Source organism: Arvicanthis niloticus, chromosome 7 (genome assembly GCF_011762505.2).
Source record: "Arvicanthis niloticus isolate mArvNil1 chromosome 7, mArvNil1.pat.X, whole genome shotgun sequence".
NCBI lineage: Eukaryota > Metazoa > Chordata > Mammalia > Rodentia > Muridae > Arvicanthis > Arvicanthis niloticus.
In genome coordinates, this window is record NC_047664.1 from 75808134 (window position 1) to 75823175 (window position 15042).

Consider the following 15042-nt stretch of genomic DNA (forward strand, 5'->3'; position numbering starts at 1 on the left):
GGGCCTGTTCCGGTCACGGGCCACACCCTGCATGCTGTGTGTGACCCAGAATTCACCTTTCAGGAAACACAGCCAATGATCATCAGATAGCTGAAAACAACTTTCCAAGGATGGAGGAAACTGGAAGAGCCCCTTCCTTCTCCAGCACCCCACCACACACACACACAGACCCAGCTTCAGAGGAGGGCCTCCAAGAATGTTTTCTGAATGGAGATGGACCGTGGCTGGCACTGCTTGCAGAACATTGGGAGTTAATCAGGCATCGGAGGACTTTCAAGAACCTCACTCTGAACACTGACCTGTAGGAGAAGCATTCTGGTCAGACAGCGAGATCATTCTAACTCCCACTGCTGAGGTGGAAAGAGGAGTCGTTGTTTTCTTTTTTCTTTTTTTTTTTTTTTTCCTTTTGACTCTTCTTCCTGTTTCAGAAAACCTGCTGGTGTCAGTAAAGGGGCATGAGGCCTGGGAATGAGGCCAAGAGGGTGAGGAAAGATGAGTCAAGCATTTCTCTATAATAGTTGACATCATAATTCCAAACTCCACCCCCAAACGCTCCAGGATTGTTTCCTGCCAGACGACTTCCTCCACCTTTCCTGAGGATGAACCAACCTTTTCCAAAATTGTCCCCCTCTCCTGTCATCACAGTACACACCCCTGCAAACATGTCTCTTCTTTGCGTACCTCTTCATGCCCCTCACATTCACATGTTCCTTCAGGGCAACAGGCTTCAAACAAACAGGACATCTCAGTAACCCCAGGAGGCAAGACTTTAGTTGTTATTAGAGGCAGGGAGGAGGCAGGGGGCATGAAGCAGTAACTCACTTCATAGCCCAGGCTGGCCTAGAACCTGTCATGTAGCCCAGATTGGCCTCAAACTTGTGGCAATCTTCCTGTCTCATCCTTCTGAGTGATGAGGAGTTCATCATTCATAGATTTAAAGACCTCCAACTAGTCAGACAGTGGTGGCACACGCCTTTAATCCTAGCACTCATGAGGCAGAGGTAGCCGATCTCTGTGAGTTCAAGGCCAGGTTGATGTACAGTTCCAGAGCAGCCAAGGGTAAACAAAGTAACCCTGTCTCAAAACAACCTCCCCAATACATTGATTTGTTTGTTTGTTTGTTTGTTTGTTTGTTTTGGTTTTTCGAGACAGGGTTTCCCTGTGTAGCCCTGGCTGTCCTGGAACTCACTCTGTAGACCAAGCTGGCCTTGAACTCAGAAATCCGCCTGTCTCTGCCTCCCAAGTGCTGGGATTAAAGGCATGTGCCACCACCGCCCGGTGATTTGTTTATTTATTTATTTATTTAGCTATCTGTTTATCTATCTGTTTGTTTATTTATGCCTTGGTGTTTTGCCTGTATGTATGCTTGTGTGAGGGTGTTGGATCCCCTGGAGTTACAGACAACTCTGAGCTGCCCTATGGGTGTTGGGTATTGAACCCAGGTCCTCTGGAAGAACAGCCAGCACTTTTAACTGCTGTCTCTCCAGCCCCATATCTATCTTTCTAAGCTTCTTCATCCTCACTGAAACCTTTGCCAGGGAGTTATGAGGGATCACATGAGATAGCGCATGTACTGTGGCCTTAACTAAGCCCTTCCCTAAAATTCATACGTCAGCTTTAACACTCAATGTTATGACAGTCTTTGGACATGGGGCTTTGGGGTAGCTAAATGGGTTTAAAAATATAACAGCAAAGGTTTCAGAAGAACATTCATCCCTTGATACAGACAGCAGAGACCCTGCACTCTTCCTGTCTGCCATGGAAGAAGTCAGCAAGAGGAAAGCTACCTGAGAATCAGGCGAATGTCTTCAACAGGCTGGTCCCTGGGTCTTTGACTTCCTCTCTCCAGACTCTAAGATAACTTCCTCTTATTTGAGCCACACGCAATTCAGGCGGGCAGCCTCCTGACCCCTCCCACAATATAGAGCCTCAGGATTTCCCCCACACCCACTCTGGGCCTCACCAGCAATCACTGGTGACTAGGAAGCAGCCTTCTACTCGGTAGAAGACCATGATCAATGAGGAGTACAAAAGGTGGAGAAGAAACACTCCTTCCTTTATAATGTTGTGGTGACTCACGGCCTGGAGTAGGCCCGCTTAACCACCCAGTGACTTCCAGATGTAACCTCAGCAGACATGAAGGGGATGATTTCAACATTCGTTGATGTGTCCTGGGGACACATACATCAGATGAACAATGTGATCACATTTTAATTGCCAGTGTCTAGCTCCCCAATGCTGATGCTCAGTTTGATGCATCACACCGTGATAGTAAGGCAGGAGAATTTGGAAGTTTGGGCTCTGTCAGTGAGAAACTGAAATAGAAATCAGGATTGACCATGAAGAATCATATTGCTATATTCCCCAGAGACCCTTGCGTGAATCATTGCAACAAAGACCATCCAGTGACGTTCTTGATTTTGATTGAACAAGCATCCTTCTAAACCAGACACCCTTGGCGAGTGGAACATCTGAAGGGAGGCAAATTTTAGCAGGTACTTAGTTCTCCAGATGGCGGTAGCATCTGTCTAAGGGACAGCAATTCAGCTTCAAAGGAAGGAAAGGGGATGAATGTAGAGCCTATCTTGACCAGACACACAGCTCTAATCCACGTTTCCTGGCAGCTGTCTTGGTCAGTTGTGGGTGATCATAAGCATAAGACTCATGATAGACTTTCAAAGAATACTTCCAAACCAAGCCACTCAGATGATGCTCACACTGCTGAGGTAGGTTTTTCCATCTCATGGTGAGCTCATTCTTGCCATGGGATCTTCGGACAAGACTGATGCTTTGTGGGATCTGAGAAATCTGAAACTCAAGTCGTAATCACATAAGGATGAAATAGTCCAAGTTCAGTCGTCACCTCACAATGAGACTACTTTGGCTTCTGGTGGTACTGATCGTAGGTGGGATACCCAGGGTTTAAGTAAAACTGGAGAGGAACAGGCCACAAGATGCAGAAGATGGCCCACCATGGAGGTCACACAGCCAAGATCTCTGAATTCTCCTGGAATCCTGGTGAAACTAGGTTGATTTGGTTTGTAGCACGAAATAATATCATGCAAGTGAGGTCGATGACCGAGAACATTTATATCGATGGACCCCTGAAGCATCATGGATCCAGAAGACAAGGATCCTAGACATGTCTTCATTTGTGATTTTTACATTCCTCCCTTTCTTTTGAACCGTAAGATCAATTTAGCACTGGTTTTTGAGAATCAGACTTTGTTCAGTTCTCCCTTTAATATTAGTGTCACCAAAAATTATTAACCCAAACTGAATGTTCTCTAACTTTTTCTCAAATTGCTTTTAGATTTTATTTATTTTATATATGTGAATGTTTTTCTGCATGTTTATCTGTGCACCACGTGTATACAGTGCTCTCAGAGAGCAAAGAAGACATCAGATCCTGGAAGACTAGAGTTAGACTGTTGTGGACCACCATGTGGGTGCTGGGAACTGAACCCCGGTCCTCTGTCTGGACTGAGCCATCTCTTCAGGCCCTGTTTTCTAGCTCTCACCTTTAAATATAAGCCACAGACTTAAATTTTCTGAGGAATTTTCTAGTAACAAAGTCAGGTCTAAAGTAGCTTCAGAAATGGGACATATTATGTGTGATTATTTTTCTTCTTAGGCTAAATAAATGCTCAAGTTTTCAGGCCTTTCAGCAAAGGCTAGAATGAATGAGGAGTGGAGTCAAGTAAGGTAGGTTTGCAAGTTGTGGTTTTTTAATTCATGAACGAGGGGAGATTCGAGTTATATAGATGCTTGCTTCAAGGTCCTTCAGTTGACTCCCCCAGAAGCACTTTCTTGTGCATATCAGTCTTCACTTGGTTTCTTCACTAAAACCACATGGTTTTCCCTCCCTAGGGATTTTTTTTTTTTTTTGCCCCTTCATGTATTCCTTGAGCTGTTTTCATATCATTTCTTCTTTTCTGTGGATTGTTGTTGTTGTGCTTTTTATTTATTTATTTTTTTAATTTGGGACTACCAAGTTTTAAAGATGCATGCTTTTACCTGGCAGTTGTTCCATGGGTAAGCTGTCATTGAGAAAAGTCAACTGATAGTTGTATGTTTTAAATTAGCTTGATCCTTGATAAGAGTTTATTTCTCTTGGCAGGAGGTGTCTTTGACCATTATAGTTTGATACCATCCCCATGTTGGTTAGCTTGTCTCACCATCAGGCCTGTTGTTCCCAGTGACTAACTGTGTAGTGCTTATAATGAGAATAAATTGCTTTTCTACATTAAAAAAAAAAGTCACTAATCTCAAGGACTACATGTTTATATCCACACAAAACTTATATAGGTCCAGATGTGGTGGCTCTCACCTGTAATCCCAGAATTTGGGAAGCTGAGCCAGGAGGATGAGTGGTTCCAAACCATCCTGGGTTACATAGTGAGACTGTCTCAAAAGCAAAACAGGAGTTGCAGCTACAGCAAGCCTGTACCCTAAATCCACACCTCAAAAACTGTGCCCTAGCAGCAGCAAGCTTGTATCTGGGAACCCCAAGTCAAAAGGTGTGCCCTTAGGTCACAGCCCCCAGAGAACTGCCCTGTCCTTCTATTGCAGGAGGACACAGCTGTCTACAAATAAGGAAGGAACCAACTCAAGAATTTGAAGCAGGCTGAACAACATAGGAAAATATCATACCTACTTATTATATAGTTGTTTACATGTGATACATTTTAAAAATAAGATTTGGAGCTTCATGAAAGCAGAACATTTAATAAACATTTTATTACACTTACTCGTGTATTTGTATTCTCGTGTGCATGTGTGTGAGTCCATGGGTGGAGCCTAAGGAGACTTTCTGGAGTTTTCCTTCTACCACAGGGACTCCAAGGACAGAAATCAGGTCACCAGGCTTCAAAAGGACCTTTACCTGATGAGCCATCTCAACAGCCCCAGAACTTATTTAGGTGGACAAAAGTAAATGCTTACAGAAAATATTCTAGACATTGTTCTTTTTTCTCCTTTTAAAAACTTTTTAATTTTTAAATGAGCAAAGTATTATGTTTCATTGTGACATTTTCAAATACAATTTGTTTTTCTTGCAGGTTTTTTATTGATTTGTTCAAGACGTTTTATTATTATGTTTTTAATTTACTTATGTGCCTGTGTTTGTGTGGCTGTATGCAGCATGCCTACAGGTACCACAGAGGCCAGAGTAAGGCATAAGATCCCCTGGAGCTGGAATTAGTGCAGTTGTGAGCCACCCCACACAGGTGCTGTGTATTGAACTATGGTCTTCTAGAAGGCCAGCAAGCCCTTTTACTACTGAACCAGCTCTCTCGTCCTACTGAATTGTATTTTTAAGGTAAGAACTCATATAGCTGGGACTAGTTTTGAACTTTCCGTGTAGTCAGTGATAACCTCAATCCCCCTGCCTCGGCTTCCCAAATACAGAATTATAGTTATAAACCACTAAAACCATAGCAGGAAGGCACTGTTTTAAGCCCTTTACCCATTATACATTACCAGAACTATTGGTTCCATTACCCTAGCATGCATGAAGTTGGTGGGTCTGTTTTTGAAGTATAGCATAAGCCCCAACAGGATGGTCTCAGTGTTTCAAGATGTAGGGAGAAGTGGCTCTGGAAATCACAGTCATCCTTGGCTGCATAGTAGCTTCAAGGCTAGCTTAGGCTACAAAAGACTACCTAAAGAAAAGGTGGTGGTGGAGGTGATGGTGGTGTTGATGATGATGGTGGTGGTGGTGGTGATGATGGTCGTGATGGTGGTGGTGATGGTGGTGGTGATGGTGGTGGTGATGATGATCATGATGGTGGTGGTGGTATGTTAGAACCAGGACTTGGATCTAAGGAGTATGTTTCCTCATCATATGGTTTAGATACCAGTAGAATCCAGGTGTAGGGGTACACATGTGTAGTTCTAGTACTTGGAAGATAGGGGCCAGAGGACAGCAGCAAGTTCCAGGCCAGACTGGGAACGATAGCAAGTTCCAGGTCAGCCAGGAATGCACAGCAAGACTGTCTCAAAATAACAAACAAGTGAAACACCAGACAAATATGTGGGTTACTGACACCTCAATCTTCCCAACAGCAGCAGGATAATTAACTAGATTAATAAAATAAAAGGTGGCGATGTGTATGAAGCCATTTGCTTCCCTTTTTTCTAGGTCATCTCACACTATGAATACATATTTAATTCAGATCCTGTCTCCAAGATATTCTCGTCGTAAATCCAATAAAACCCAAAGGGTTCTCTTACAGTCTTTCAATACTGTGTGATTAGTTATTATCTGATTTAAATTCAACCCTATAAGCATAAAATACAAGCTGTTTTCAGCTTTCTTCTCTGCAGTCTTTTAAGTTCACAGAATAGTTTCTCATAAAGCAGAATGGAGCCAGAGCCATTTGGTTACCACTGACCTTGCAAAAACTATCAGAGCTAGATGTAGCTACATCAGAGGTGGAGGCAGGAGGATCCCTCCTTTGAGGCTAGGCTGAACTACAGAGCAAGACTCCCTAATTCACAAGAGAAAACAAAAGAGGGAGCTGAGTCTGTAGCTCACCCACTGGCCTAGTGGGTCTGACCTCCAGCAACACAGCAGGCAGTCCCAGCATTCCAGAGATGGAGGCAGGGGGCTTAATTCAAGGTAATCCATAGCAAGTTTGAGGCCAGCCTCAGCTACAAGAAACTTTAAGAAACAGAATGAGGAAAAGAAGAAAACTAAGCATAAATTTATTAGTCTGTATAATTCTTTTGAAACTATACACTTTAATTCTGATGTTAAACATCATGTCTAGTTGAGTATATACAAAAGCAAGTGGTTGTTCTGCCACAAGAAAAGCTAGATTCTAGATTCTTGACGATGAAGACTATTATTATTATTATCATCAGCCTTTGAATACTCCCTGGATCTAGGGTCACTCAGTACTTGTTCATTTGTCACTTCTCATTATTCTCTCTGAGATACAAAACTATTGTATTTCTACATGAGCTCAACTCCGCGAAGATACCCCATCCAAAATCTTCATTCTCTGAGCCAAATATGCCCATATATTTCAACCAGATTTCCTCCAAGTAAGTAGATTGATATGTCTGCCTCTTTGCAGAGGCTGCATCTGATTCCCTTCAGCCTGCATGGTCTATATCCTTCAGCATGTTTGGACTACCAAGCAAGACACGCCTTGATTTAAGGAGTTTGATGGGCAGCCTCCAAAATGGTCCCTAATGACGTCTTCCCAAGTGATGGGGCTGTAGGCCTGTGACAGCTGGCCCAATTCTTAAGCATGACTTAAAGAAGTGGGGACAAGTGAGAGCTCAGCTGGTAAAGGTGCTTGCTGCCAAGCCTGATAACCCTTGACCCCCACATGATAGAGAATCAACTCTCCTCTGACCTACACACACACACACACACACACTCACAGAGAGGCAGGAGTCTGAAGTACAAATAAAATCCAACTGCTACTGTTTCTATGGTTGAAAATTTCCATGAAACGGAGAGAAAAGATAGAAAGGAAAAATATATGCACTTAGTGAAAAGAGGAAGTCACCCATTTGCCTCCATATAATGAAACATTGTTACATGGTTATAATAGAATTCAAGTCCCTTTCTTCCCATTGAGGTTTTGTTTTAAAAAAAAAAAATTGTTTTTTTAAAAAAACTTGATATCCAGGTGTAACAGAGCACTCCTTTAATCCCAGCACTTCGGGAGACCAATGAAGGTAGATTTCTGAGTTCGAGGTCAGCCTTGTCTACAAATCAAGTTGCAGGACATCCAGGGCTACACAGAGAAACCTTATCTTATACTAAATAACCAACCAACCAACAAACAAAGTAAAATTTAAAAATATGTGAAAAAAAAAGAAAACTTGGAGAATAGTTGAGTCGCCTCCCATTGTCTTCAGCGGTGCTTAGAGCTAAGTACAAAGTCCTCACTCAGAGTTGTTGCAAGGGTGGGATGAGATGATCCGTGTACGGAATGGGAAGCTCTCAGTACATGTTAATTCTCACTGATGGCGTTGTTTTTAATCTGAGAGACAGGGAGACATAGGTGTTTCCATGGCGATCTTCTGACTCTGAGTTCCTTTCCTTTGGTTTTCTCATCTAAACAGTAAAGACAATGTTACCAACTCTTCCTTTGCAGAAACGCAGAAGCGACTCACCCTGGTGATAGGTCCTCCCCCAACTCCTCCTTCCCAGAAATGACTCATGTGATAGGACCTCCTCCAAGCACCTACAGAGCTTTGTAGAAATGCAAGATGTCCTGCCAAGGTGATGGCTCAGCAGTTGAAAGCTCTTGCTACACTTGTGGTGAAGCCAGGTTCAGTGCCCAGCACCTGCATGATGGCTTTAACTGTCATGTAACTTGAGCTTCAGGGGGTCTGATGCCCTCTTCTGACTTCTGTGGGTACCATGGTGTACATACATATATGTAAGCGAAACATTCGTACACATAAAATGATAAGAGAAAAGACCTGTATTTTAAAAAGGAAAAAGTAAGTTCCTGCAACATTGTCTCCCTTCCAGCTTTTTCTCTTCCTGTGCTGAGCAGAACCACCACGCTGTGGGGCAGTGGGAGGGTGGAGGAGCAGCCACCAATTCAGACGTGTGCAGTAAGTAGTCTGACAGTCCTGAACAGGAAAGAATAATGAACCTGGTTTTATCATTTTCCACGACTCAAGTAAGCAGTTCAAATTGTCTATGATAGCTTCACTCGGGTAACAAAGTCCTGGTCATCTGAGAAATGTCTGGGGTATTATTTAGCTGCTGGTTACCATGGTGATTAGCCTATAAGAGTTCTCCAAAAAAAACCACTCTCCAAATGTATTCTTTAAGTCTGAGGAGGATGGTGCACACCCTACCTATGATCCCAATGTGGCCCAAAGATCCCACTCCACCAGATGTTTATCGTACTGGAATTCCCCTTGACACCCTACTGCTAACACAAGGGCCAGAGCTTCAAGGGTATGTCATGAGTAGCTGGTTATTTGTGCTGAGAATATGATTCGAGCTAAATCAGATACCACTGGGACCCACTATACCTTGTGACATCAGAATGTGGCTCTATCCGGACCTATCTGGTTTAAGATGTTTTAGGAATAACGTTATTTAGCAAGTGAATCCTAAATCAAAACATTTTTGGATGATAATCTGGGATTAACTCAATCCTAGTTTTTCAAGCCAATCTGTTTTTCCACATTGATTCATTTAGAGGATTATTTTTTTTGTTTTGTTTTACTGTTGTTTTCTTTTTAAAATTCCCATATTACTGCAATTTGTTGATAGACCTACATCATCCAGGGCCCTATCACAGACAGGACTGAACTGTCTGGTTGACGGACACCAGTGCTGAAGAGCACACACTAATTTCTATTTTCATTGCAGGGTGATCAAACCCACATTTTGATGGCCTGATAAGGACAGCTGAGTCCAATTTAATTCAGTCAGATTAGTTTGTGCCATTAGGGGTAATTCTATGATGACTCTAAATCCCTCATTTGTTTTGGGATTATAATGAGAATAATACAGGAGGAATCTTATTAACAGTTTGAAATATTTATCTATATTGAGATTTACATTTTACTTTCCATTAAATCTTGTTCCTTATTTAAATAAAGAGCCTCGTGTCACCTCAGCTGGCTTTAAATTACTTAGCAGCTAAAGATGTCCTTGAACTCCTGCCTCTGCAGTGCTGGAATTACCGGTGTGTCCCCAGACTCACTTATCCACTCAAAAGTAAGAGAACATTTGTGACTTATTATTGTTTTTATATTTTTCTTATATGACATCACAGGTTTCATGCTCTACCAAATGAGCTAGGGGTAATACCCTTGTGACATCCAATTATACAATCTTGGAATTTTTACTGTATACTTTCTTTCCCAGGTAGGGGTTAAAACTTCCCCTTGACTTATTTTTTTTTAATCATTTTTTTCTTTCTTTTCTCTGACCTAGTTCTTCCCTTTGACTGTTATCATGAAGCCTTTTTACTGTCTCTTCTTTTCCTTTACTGATAACGCCAAAGGGTGTTTTAATTGCTCACAGAAAATTATCTTAAAATTTTAAACCACATGCCATTTTTGAGGATTAATATTTGAGAAGATTTCTTTTGCACAATAATAGATATTAAAATATTTATTAAAAACGGGATAAAAAAGATCCTGGTCAATTTGAGTACCTTTTATCTTTTGGGGGCTATTGGTTAGTAGTCATCAACTGACAAAATTAATGTGCATGGGGTGATAAATGTGTTAACTAGCTTTACTGTGGTGATCATTTCATTCATGTACACAGATGTCAAATCAGTAGTGTTGTTTAAATATGCCGTTTCTACCAGAGAGGCAGGTGGCAGAATCCTGACCCCTATCTGATGGGATAGTCTACCTTCAGAGGTGGCATTGCTACTCTTGGAAGATAATGAATATAATTAATGTAATTCTCCTGGAACCCTGGAGACCACCTCACATACCTGGCCCTCCTGCGCACAGCTGGTTTGCTTCCTGCTTTTCAGCATGCTATAATTCAGTGTATTGATGTCAGTGCCCAAACATGCATGTCAAAAGAAGCCTCTTTTGGTTGTTTTTGAGATGAGGTCTCACCATGTAGCCCTGGCTGGCCTAGAACTCTCTATGCAGACCAGGCTGGCCTCAGACTCAGAGATTCCCCCAAAGGTGCATGCCACCACACCCAGCTCTAACTAAGCTTCTTCATTTGATCTGCAATCGTATGCTCCACCCTGAACAACCTCTCCTCCTTATGATGCTTAGTCACAAACATTCTGTTTTGTTTCACTTATTACATTTGTATTTATTGGCAATGATGGGGGGCAGGTGGAAGTCAGTGGACAGCTTTTAAGAGTCTGTTGACTCTTCCCACCTGAGTCCGGGAGATTGAACTCAGATCAGCAGGCTTGGCAACAATGACCTTTACCCTCTCAGCCATGGAGCTGGCCCAGCCTTGGGTATTTTGATATGGCAACATTAAATGAATACGCAGAACTTAAACACATACCATTTGTGTCATTTGTACCTCAATAAAGCTAGAAAAAGGGACACACACTCTAGTCACTGCTTCGTAAACAAAGTATCTCTTTCAACAGCTGTTTCCTCATCTGGGAAACAGAGGTAAGAGCTTCCTCAGTCTTGATGGTGGCAATCAAACGTAATAACATAAACAAATGCTTAGTGCAGTGTTTATCAGTGCCAGTCTCCTCTTCGAATTGATTTGGCATAGTCAAATGGTCCATTCGCCTTATCCATCTCTGTAAGTAAAGCTGAGGACCAGTCTCAAAGGTATGTCCTAGGCACATTCAAGTGTATCCCACTCAAGTGTACCCCACTCAGGAAACGAGCAATTGAGACCTCCAGGTGTACTATAGAGAGAGAGAGAGAGACTTTACGGTAGCTGATATAACCACAGAAGAGTGTGGAATGATGGGAGGTTTCAGCACTAGAGAAAAAACTGCAGAGAAGGTACAGTTTGGGGGTAATACCTCCAAGATTTAAAATGTAAGAGTAAAGAGAAGGCAGACGCATGGTAAGTGGAAAAGATAGCGATGAGGTCACATATGGGAAGACAGTGTGCTGCAAGTACCACGGCCTAGCGGAAGTGAGGGTTGACCTACACTTGACTTCCCTAAAGGTTATGACGGGGTAGAAAGATGATCCAGAATCCCAGGAGCTGCAGCCAGTTACCCAGATGGCTATGGACAGAGTCAACAGCTACAGCTGAGGGTAGTGACACACTATTTAATCTTTCCACTTCTCCTTCCTCTCCTCATCCACATGGGATCTCAAAGATGGCTGAGTTTCTCTCTGGAGGTGGACAGGCCAGGCCATTTTGCAAGCACTTCAGCTTCCTCAGGAAATGAGAGCAAACATCCCATGACCTTGAATGGCCACTGAAGAAGTGACTCAGCCCCGGTAATGTGATGATAATTAGCCAGGGGAAGCCCTGGCATGCTCAGTTGATAACAGGTGCGGCAGATATAAAGTTAACCTAGTCAGAAAATGAGTAAAGAACACATGGACAAGGAATCCTTTGGGTAGAGAAAGAGGCAAGGAATCTGAACAATATACTAGGTTTTCCCTTCCCTGTGCTCTTTTTATAGGATGGGATGAGAAGGATGCTCTGGGGGGGGGGGGGGGGCTGTTAGTAATTAATCAGTTGGCACCAGGGTGCTCCCGCTCCAATCCCACATTCACACTGAACTGTCTTACAATTTGCTTGGTATCCCAGTCTATTCCAGCCCCCCCTCCCCCGTCAAGTAGTAAACACTGGGTTAACCCTAGACAGACTCACCAAAAGATCACACAATTCCTGGAATCAAGAAAGTAAAATCAGAACAGATTCAATATCCTCCCCCCCCCCTTTTTTAAACTAAAAATGAATAGCACACAAAACAGTGGGTCTCAATGTGATATTTTCATATAAATATAATTGTACCACATTCATATTCAGCCCCAAACCCAGTTCTCAATAAATATATTATATACTATGTGTCAACTACTGAATAGGTAGTGAGCCATGTAACTTTAAGGCCTTTCTTAATCATTCCAACCCTGGGTAAATTTACCTTACCATTTCCAATATCACATATCATTCAAGCACTGTAGGCTGCTGTCATATTTATTGCCAAACCCCAATTTCCCTTAAAGTCAAATTTCTATTTCCAACTGCTAACGTATAAATTAAAATTATCCTAAGCTCTTCTTTTAAGAAAATTGTTATTTTTGTAATTAATTGTATGTGTGTATGTTTCTGAGAGAGTTCATATACATGACTGCAGAGGCTTAAGGCCTTGGATCCCTCAGGAGCTGGAATTACAAATGGTTGTGAGCTTCCTAGTGTGGGTACTAGGGATAAAACTTGCGTCTTTTGCAAAAGCAATATGCTTTCTTAACCAGTGAGCCATCTTTCCAGCCCTATCCTTAGCTACTCTTAAATTCCCAAATACTTAAAACCAAATACTTTGGGGCCAGCAAGGTGATTCAGGAGGTAAAGATACTTGTCACCAAGTCTTACAAACCTAAATTCAATCCCTGGGACTCATATGACAGAAAGACAGAACTAAGTCTTCTGGGTTGTCCTTCGATGTCCACACTCCTGCCGTGACACACACATGCTCTCCCATAAGTAAAATCAATCAATCAATCAAACCCCAATACTTTACCTTCTTCCTGTCCTACCAGCTCTACCACAACCTCATCTGAAATGAAGAAAACATGCTCACCTTCCGTGCATAACCAGAATGTTTAACACCAGCGTTATCTGAGCTAGAAACCCCAACGCCCACTGCACACATGCATACACCCTTCTCTGTACTCCTGTTCCATCCGATTAGCAGCCAACACACACTGATTCATACAAAGGACCATTGAATTTATCCTCTCCTCTTCATGTCCCCACCACTGATGAATGGACATCTTACCTTCTCAGGTCTAGACTTCTGCATTGTCTCCATCCTTTACTATGACAAAGGTATACAGACATGCTTCAAGTTTAATGGTCTGATTTACCTTTGAATTTTTGATTTATTGATTATAGATGTACACATTGGCCACAGAGCCCATGCAGGAGTCAGGAGAACTTGTGGAATCATTGTTCTCTCTGTACTTTTCTTTAATGTGGGTTCCGACGATTAAACTCATGTCATCAGGCTCGCTCCTTTAAATGAACTTTTAAAGACTGTCTCATGTAGCCCCAGTGAGATTCAAATACATTATGTAGCTGTGGATGGCCTTGAACTTATGATTCTCCTGCTTCTACCTCCTAAGTGCTGGCATTACAGGTATGCAGCACACCCAGCTTGCTTTCAAGTACTTTCCACTTACTATGGAAATCCTTTATATCCCAGTCAAATGTTTTGCCTCAACAAACAACTCTTACTTCTTCCCCATCTGGCATGCAAATACAGTCATCCTCTGGGTCTGTGCTCACTCTAGACCTTTGGCCTAGGATCTTCTCCTGTTTCTCATTGGTTTCAATCTGGGCATTTCTTGTTCAAAACCCAGTGTGAAAATCCCCAATGCTCGCAGGAAGAAGAAATGGTACTTACTCCCTTGGTTCCACAAATTGTTTCCTTCCACTATTATAGCCTGTTAGAACCCACCGATAACTAAAATTGAGCTGTAATCATCTGGCAAAGCTGATTCCAGCTAAGGCTGGGAGATCTCATGTCGAAGACCTACCTAGGCTACAGGGGAAGTTCAAGGCCAGCCTGCTACATAGGGAGACCCTGTCTTGAAATAAACAAAGCAAAGGGGGCGCTTGGAGATGTAGTTCAGTGGTCAAGGACTTGCCTTACTCACAGTAAGGATAAGTTAGAAAAAAGCATTAGTCACCTGTGCAGTCCCATGTGTAGGAACTTCCAGATAATACTGACTAAAGTTGAACTGAATTTCAGTAACAGCTGCCTTCCACTTCCATTTCCTCAGACAATAGGAGTCCACTATTTATAGGAGACCACTCTTTATAGTGACAACCAATCACCAAGCACTGAATAAAATGTCAATAAATACCGATCAACAAACAACTGTCTTAAAATTTCTAAGTGTTGTACATCCTGGTTGATATAAAAGTGTACTCACTTGAGCAAGGGCTGTGGCTCAATGATAGAGCCCAGGGAGACAATTTGTCATTTAGATGATAACAACAATGTAACTGTTTTGTTTTACCGCATATATATTTCCTTGAGCAAAAAGATAGCACCTTGAAAACTTGTTCAGAGGCCAGTGTAGGTGGATTAGGTAAAGGTGCTACTGCATGAACCTGACCTGAGTTAAGATCTACAGAACCCCTGTAAAGGTGGATGGTGTGAACTGACCCACAAAAGTTGTTCTCTGACCTACACACACACACACACACACACACACACACACACACACCTGTATACACAATAAATCTTTTAAACAATTCAGAATTATTTTAAATTTACATTAACTTCTAATGTACTTAAAAATTGTTATTTTTAAGATGTGTGTGTATGTGTGTGTGTGTGTGTAGTGTGTGAATGCAGGTGTCTTGGAGGCCGTAGGTATTAGATTTCCTGCATCTGGAGTGAGAGATGG

At 42.2% G+C, this 15042-nt stretch overlaps 1 pseudogene; it reads left to right on the forward strand.

The window, feature by feature from the left end:
• Positions 1–2011: 2011 nt before the first annotated feature.
• Positions 2012–3140, forward strand: LOC117712418 (histone-binding protein RBBP4 pseudogene; annotated as a pseudogene).
• The last annotated feature ends 11902 nt before the right edge of the window (positions 3141–15042 follow it).